We start from the raw sequence: 8,078 nt of genomic DNA, 5'->3' as shown, positions 1-8,078 counted from the left end.
AGTTTTTACGGCGTTCATCATTTGAAGACGAAGAACTACTAAGGGGAGCTTGTGGAACTTCATCGACAAAAGGTATGTGGAGACTTAATCTCATATATCACTTGGAAAGTTAATTTCTACATTATCTCCTATATTGAGACATAAGTCGTGTTATGATATAGTTTTCTATATACACATTTGAGATTTCGAGCTGGGTTTAACTCGCTTACATATTTCTCGAAATATGTGTTGGCAAGCTGTCGCTTCGACCAAGTTCATCTTATATCATGTGAAAATTTCCGAGTAACATCTTACATGGTTTGTGTGATACAATCATGTCTTGGAATGTTTCGTAATGATTATTTCAATAACTTGAAAATTGCTTTGATGTTAATAGTATGTGAAAACGGCTTTCATCCTCTAAGAAAGTTTCAATGATTGAAATAAGAGTTTAGAACACTTAACCATTATTGGATATGTCATGTTGTGCACTCTTGCATATATGTAATCCATGTCCGGAAACCATAGTATGCGCACCCATTTGCGTAGCTGTTGGTTTGAGAAATCCGGGAACCTAAGTATGCGTACACGTTTGCGTACTGGCGTACAGGTTCATGTCCGAGAATTTCTGCTGGGATTTGAAGTCTGTGAACTGGTGTAACTCAATCTTAGTCCGGGTATTTCAAGTATGCGTACCCATTTGCATAATTGAAGGTTAAAGTTCTAAAATCGGTTTTAAACATGAACATAAACATTTATATAATAAGGAATGCAATCTTTGCAAACCGTGGCTATAATGTTCATGATTGATTCGAGTGAATCAAATCGATTTTGCTTCAATTGTGTTTTTGTATAATTCTATGAGAATATAGCAATTGAACAACTCTTTAACTAGTTTCATTTGAGTCATTTGAACTAGTTATGGTTAAGATGAATAAGGTTGACTAGATTTTGTGCCCGTGCTACGCTCGGGCATTTTTGTTTTTTAGCCATATTTTTTTATTAGGTGTCGTGGGGTTTCGCCACGCCCCACCACGATACATTTTTGATTAGGTGTGTCTCGGCTTCGGCTCCGCCTCGCCCTGTCCCGATGCATTTTTGATTTGGTGTTGCACGGCTTCGTCCTGCCCGTCACGATCCTTTTTTGATTAGGAGTGGCTTCTCCTCGCCTCGTCCCGATTTGGTAAAGCTCGGCTTCGCCTCTCCCCATCCCGATTTGATTTGGTAAAGCTCGGCTTCGCCTCGTCCCGTCCCGATTTGATTTGGTGTGGCTCGCTTCGCCTCGTCCTGTCCCAATGCATTTGATGAACCTGATAATCGATAATGCCAGTAGCAACTTCTCGTGGGACATCACAATCTCGACTGTGTTTAAACAAAATATCATAGATGATGTAATATCATATAAAAATGTTTTACAAAGGCCAGACAGCGAAAAGGTATTTACCGATTGAGTTTCCTCCTGATGTGTCAATGGTCGGTTATGTTTAACAACGAAAAGATCATCATGTCATCTAAATTACAGCTGCCATGACAAATAGAAAATAAAAATTGTAGGCTCATTTGGAACCATTTCCAAGAGTTTCCCATCTAACTCAAAGACTCCTCCAAGACCATTATGTCATCTTAATTGATTGGTCAGCACTCACCAGACATTCCCTTTTTTTTTCTTTGTATTTTTTTAAAACACTTAAGAAATTTTCAAAACTTAAGATGTTTTAGCATGGATAATTTAGACCCTCTAAATTATTGAAAACACGCAACTTTCAGTGTAATCAAACCTCAAGCCCGTAATCCAGGAAGAAAAACCCCTTTCATCGACTCGGGCAGACCGAAAAACTTGGCCAGTTCTTTGATCTTTTGGGGTTGATTTAGCGAAAGATATTAGGTTCGACAGATGCCTTATCTTTTGTCCTACTTCTTTGTACAGACTTCATAAAAACTGTGTGAAGGTATAAATATAGGTTGAGATGAACCTTCATATTCCACCCTCAACAGTACAACCACCATCAACTTCTTCTCTTGAATCATTATTACCCAAACCTGTAATACAATAACTAATAGTTCAGTAAAGTATATCAGGTACTTTATTTTCCTATTCCTAATGTTTTTTTAGTATGAACCTATGCAAGGATACATATTGAACAATCAAACTTACAATGGGGTGTAGTTGTGTCGCAATTTGTACCTGTTTTAGGGTGTACATTGAGATTGAAACGTAGGGGTTGCTAAAATGATCTGCTCATGTAGAATTCTGGTGACGAATACTTCGTCGATTCTCTTGACCTCGATCCTACAAAAGTGCAAATGTTAGTGTATGTGTATTTCGTGCTTAGGTTAACTTAAAATAAGGAAAGAAATTATATATTCTATAACGGCCTTCATCGTAACTAACCAACTACAGGTTAAGATAAGGAAAAAAAAAACTAAGAAAAAAGATACGGAAAAAACAGAACAATTCCGTCCATTGGGTCAAATTATAGAGAAAAACTACATTTCTGTATTAACTCAATTAGCATAAAAATTCAAACTCTATTATTTGCCAAATACCAAAATCAACAAAATGTTTTACCTGGAGCATACCCTCCTCTAGCAGAGAAAGGAAAAACTCTCTTTTCTGTCTAGAAATTGGCATTCCATGACTCCCACCATCCATTTCTAAACAACCAACACTACTAAACCTGCTTAAACCGCCCTATTATAGGGGTAAGCAACAAAGTAATCTAAAATACATCAAAATGGTTTGCATTATGATTTTTTTTCTTAGCTGGGGTGACATTATATATTCTTAGCCTAACCATTTAGTATGTGAACTTCCTTAATAGTATGTGAACTTCCTTAAAGTAGTCAAAAGCATTTGAAGTTATCAACGCTAAGACATGTAATTTCAGACATTAACAGTGGTATAATTAATTGATTGTTGGCTATAAGAGTTAACACTGACTCGAAAATTTAAATGCATGTTGTACCCTTAATTGCAGACCATCATCACCTGCGTCATGAGAACTTGAAGAATGATTTGCATTGGCAACTTCTTTGAATATATTCCGATATGAAGGAGAGCATATATACATTTGTCTCTTCAACATGCCCTTAATGTTGCAAGGAATGCTCTGCTATGTTGCAACTATTATTCAAAGGTGCGAGCATACATAAGTATAATTAAGACGCAGCAGATCAAGGTTACGTAGCAAAAAAGAAATACATGAAAAAAAAAAGAAGGGAACAATAAAAATCATAGAACCATAACCAAACATATAAGAAGAAAAAGAAGACAAGATTAATTAGTTACCCTACAGTAAATTGGAGTTAGATATCTGGATTCATTACACCTGTTGAGCTTTTCTTCTCAGAAAGAATTTAATTGTCATTGTTAGGGTGATAACTCAGCTAAGAAGATGATGAAGACAAAAAACTTCTTTCGCTCTGTCTCCTTGTCTTGCCAAGTATACCTCAAAAAATTAAAACTCAATTCTTAAACAAAAGTAAATAATCATTAAGCGCAGTCTATTTCCTGCAAAGTAAGGCAGTTGAGGCATACAACATCAGAGTAGAACCCTCAAAACCTATACAGTTTGTGATGCTGATATGGCTAACTGGACCATTGCCGAAGTAAAAATTAGATATACACATACTAATCCAATTCAGTTAGTAGTGATAGTACCGTGCCAGCGATTCAACTTACAACTGTCTATCCGTCCTTTATCATTAATCAATGAGTACAAATCCGAGACCATGAGGAAAAATCACAATGCAGAAAAGACAACATTTCACATTACAATGAAAGAGGGGAAACAATTTATATATCTGAAGCCAAATAGTGACGTAAGGACCAAGATCATATGCCAAATAGATTAATCTACTCGATTGATATCAACATTGACCCCTATGTTATGCAAGGCGTCGCCTAAACACCAAAGTGAACTTATTTTCCACTGGGCGCCACGCAGTGGGAACCATACAAATCTAATCAAATTCCAAGTGAAGTCACACTTAGAATTTTCCACTTAAAATGAAGTCACACTCTAAGTGAATTAACCAAAAACTTTCAAATCAAAGAGACGACAAAAACTGGCCAGCTTTGTTTTGCCAGCATTTAAATTTATCCAATGTACAAAATCTTATACAAACACAAACCCTATAATTAAATGAACAGATACATTTTTATATTACAACAAGAAAGATACCAGTCCAAATATGACCCTCATCCATTATATTGGAGTCTTTTGATTGTAACAATCCCTATTTGATTCCAATGGTATCATTAGGTACGCCAACTGTGTTCATAAAAATAATCAAACTCGTTAATACCTAATCCAATAACTAAGAACTTAAATACTTAATCCAACCAAATTCCGTGAATGAGTAGTTAGCTTGTTGTACCCGAAGAAACCCATAATTCTAATAGATACCTGGGTTGTCGCTGGTTGCAGCACCGCACTCTACAACTTCCGGGTATACCAAATTATACGTTTCTTCCTTGTGTTGTTTGCACGTTGTGATACACTGATTCTTCTGGCAATCGTGCATCTGGATAAAACGACAATCAGACATATTAAAAAAAAAAGGTTAGTCAATTAGATAAGGATTCTGAAAAGAGAGAAGAAGAATAGGGATAGGGTTTACCAATGGTGAATGGGGTTAGGGTTTACAAAAAGCAAGAATTTTGATTACCTTGTACCTGCAAAATTAAATATAACAAATCGATAATCAAACCAAAAAACAAAGTTATTGATCATAGCTATCTTGCGAAAGAAATAAATGGGATGAGAATAGGAAGAAGAAAAGACGCAGAAAAACATTCGGGATATATAAAAGGGTTAGGATCAAAAGAAAAAAAGAACTTACGGGATATACAAAACAAATCCAAGAACACGAAGATGTGTGGGTGGTGGAGAGGCAGATGCAGAGTTTGCTCCACCGGTGGAAGAAAAGAGCGAACGGAGGCGGAGGCGAGTTTTAGATTTAACTGAGTTAATGACAAATAGAGTGTTGACAAGTGTCCTCTCCGGATTTAATGTACAAACTCTTCTCTAATTAGACGTCCTAACTCTTTTCTAACCAATTCTACAAAAAAATTTTCTCAGCGAATATTGAAGCTCTTTCCTAAGTGAAGGGTGACTCTCACCATTCAACGTGGGGATCATATGAGTTAGGATTTTAAAGGAGTTAGATATGAGAGTAATCATATGGTTAACCTCGGTTAACTATTTGTGAACCAACATGGTGTACACGTTTAGGTACGGTTACATAAACCTAAATGAGGGTACATTTCATTTGTGTGTAACAAACTAAGTTCGATCTAATGGCTGAAAGATATTAGCTTGGTTGAATCAGGTTTTTCATCTAACGGTGAATATTGAATGTTTTGTTACCAAGGTAACTTGGATTGCAAACCCTGATTTGAAAACTATATAAATGAGAACTCTAGCAACTGGGGAACCTAATCCCCATACCTCCTATGTGTTACTAGTTGCATAAACTAGAGTCGATTCTCCTTTAACCTTAGGTTTTTATCGAGACCCTGTAGGTTAACGACTTCAAAGACTTCATTGGGATTGTGAAGTCAGACCCAATTATTTTCTTTGTAGTTGCGTGTTCTGATCTTGCCTGATTCTATCATATTGAGTACAATTGAAATAATTGACTCGAGATTAATTTATCCGATAGGAAAGATAAAAGTAATCACAAACATCTTCGTCTCATCGTTTGTGATTCCACAATATCTTGTTTCGCTAGTCGATTAAGATTATTGTGAGGTGATTGATAATACTATGTTGTTCTTCGGGAATATAAGTTTGGTTTATCAATTGGTTCCTGTTCACCTTGATTTATCAAAACACGGAACAAAAACTCTTGGGTATTTATGTGGGAGACAGATTTATTCAATCTATAGACTTTTCTGTATGACACGGATTTGTTTATCAAGTCTTCGACTTTGGGTCGTAGCAACTCTTGGTTGTGGGTGAGATCAACTAAGGGAATCAAGTGGTAGTATCCTGTTGGGATCGAACATGTAAGGAATGCAACTGTACCTTGAATCAGTGTGAGATTGATTAGGGTTCAACTACAGTCCAGTCCGAAGTTAATTGGTAGTAGGCTAGAGTCTGTAGCGGCTTAATACAATGTGGTGTTCAATCTGGACTAGGTCCCGAGGTTTTTACGCATTTGCGGTTTCCTCGTTAACAAAATTCTGGTGTCTGTGTTATTTCTTTTCCGCATTATATTTTGTTATATAATTGAAATATCACAGGTTGTGCGATAAGATCAATCAATTAGAATATCCAACCTTTGGTTGTTGATTTACATTGATTGACACTTGAACATTGGTCTTTGGTACCGTTCAAGTAACTCCTCTTATATTCAATCGGGCTCGCAGATTTCTATTTGCTGATTGTGGATTGAATTAAGAGTTAGAGATATTAAGCTCTTTGATATACTTTATTCTAGATTGAGTCTGACTGTCTAGTTGATTCTATAGAAAGTATATTGGAGTAAGTCCTCTCAGATTGCCAAACGAATTGTTGGGTGTGGTTGTTAGACCCCGCATTTTCACTTTCTTATGATCCTATGATTATGAGACAATGAGATTATACATAAATGTAAATAAAAAGAAAGTATACATAAATATGAGACATTAAAAGAAAGCATACATGACAATACACGAGCACAAGGTAAAAATTCTTACATAGGTTTGATAGATTGTACGAGCCCACGTGTCCTTGTAGCCAAATTGGAGTTTCAGATCGCGCGCTTGACCCCAAACTTTACCATCATCACGGTCGGGTAACATGTAATTAGTATGAGGAAGGTGCGAACCTTTTACTCTAACTACTTTCTTCTTCTCTTGTTCTCCTTCTACCGGTTGTTCACCTTCACCTTCACCTCGTCCCAATCTTTCGCCTTATGTCGGTTGTTAACTTGGCCCAACGTCTTCCTCTAAAACTTCGCTTTGGCTTGCTTGTTGACTTGGGTCAACCTCATCATTAACCTCATCATCAACCTCATTATCTTCCTATTTATCGTTCTCATCATCTGATTCTCCAGTGCGTTCACAGATTGTTATTTGGTATGGTCCTTGCTCTCCCAATTCCCTCTTGTAGAGCCTGCCCCTAAACGCTTATTGTGACCAATTTATTTCCCTCTAGGAGGCAGAGACTCGGGTGTGGCAAGAGCATTCTTCTTTCTTTTCTTAACACCAACATCCTTACTTTTTCCTTTCTTAGCTTCCTTGGATTTAGCCCTATCAAAAGACATAAAAAATAAACAAAACGACAACTAACAATCATATCTGATGCCGACATAGATATCTTGAATAACGGCATTGAAACATAGGGGCCGGTATTATTTAACAAAAAATCGTCTATGCTGAGAAACCAAAACGGCATTGTAACTAAAAATCAACCCATGCCGGGACACAAAGCCGACATTGGTAAAAAAATCCGACAATGCCGGTAGTCTTAGATAATTCCTAGGTTATTCCTGTATACCAAAAGAGAATTGCCGGCATACTCGTAAAAAGTAAAACAATGCCATAACTAACTCCCGGTGTGGTATTCATCCTAATATCAATGCCGGGATTAAACATTCAATTTCAGGTGATTTTAGTTTTTTAGCCGACATGGTATTAATACTGAATTCAATGCCGAAAACCGGTACCGGCATGGTATTCATACTAAATTGAATGCCGTAACAAAGTACTGCATTGTACTCATACTAATTTCAATGACGGAATTGACTGTAACTCAATGAGTTAGGGTTCACGATTCTAACCTAAACCCACTGCTTTAAATCGATTAAAAGACTTATAAAACGTTTCAGAATAATTTACCTTCTCACATAAGCCATTTCTATGAGAGTTTGATTGTCTGAATCCTCTTCGTCTTCCTCAAGAACAATCCGAGCAAGCCTTTGTTCTTGTTTTTGTAGAGCTATTGATTTTGATTTTGATTGCAGATTGGGATTGGGTTTTGAAAAAAAGAGGGTACCCAAATATACCTCAATCTAAAACTTTTCCACCTATAAGTCCTTACTCCGAAAGTGATTGTTTATGGACTGAGTCGAGACAATACAACAAATCGTTTCACACTTCGTGTGATCGT

The 8,078-nt window shown here is 36.7% G+C and overlaps 1 long non-coding RNA gene across 1 annotated transcript; it reads right to left on the bottom strand.

Moving 5' to 3' along the window:
- Positions 1-3,651: 3,651 nt before the first annotated feature.
- LOC113277486 lies at positions 3,652-5,009 on the bottom strand. The gene is made up of 4 exons (XR_003324951.1): positions 4,825-5,009; positions 4,603-4,657; positions 4,389-4,506; positions 3,652-4,253 (listed from the first exon to the last, which is right to left on the bottom strand). It is a non-coding gene; the product is annotated as an uncharacterized LOC113277486 (long non-coding RNA).
- Between the last annotated feature and the right edge of the window lie 3,069 nt (positions 5,010-8,078).

The sequence above is a fragment of the Papaver somniferum genome, chromosome 5 (assembly GCF_003573695.1).
Source record: "Papaver somniferum cultivar HN1 chromosome 5, ASM357369v1, whole genome shotgun sequence".
Classification (NCBI taxonomy): Eukaryota; Viridiplantae; Streptophyta; class Magnoliopsida; order Ranunculales; family Papaveraceae; genus Papaver; species Papaver somniferum.
This window is presented reverse-complemented; position numbering and strand designations above follow the sequence as displayed.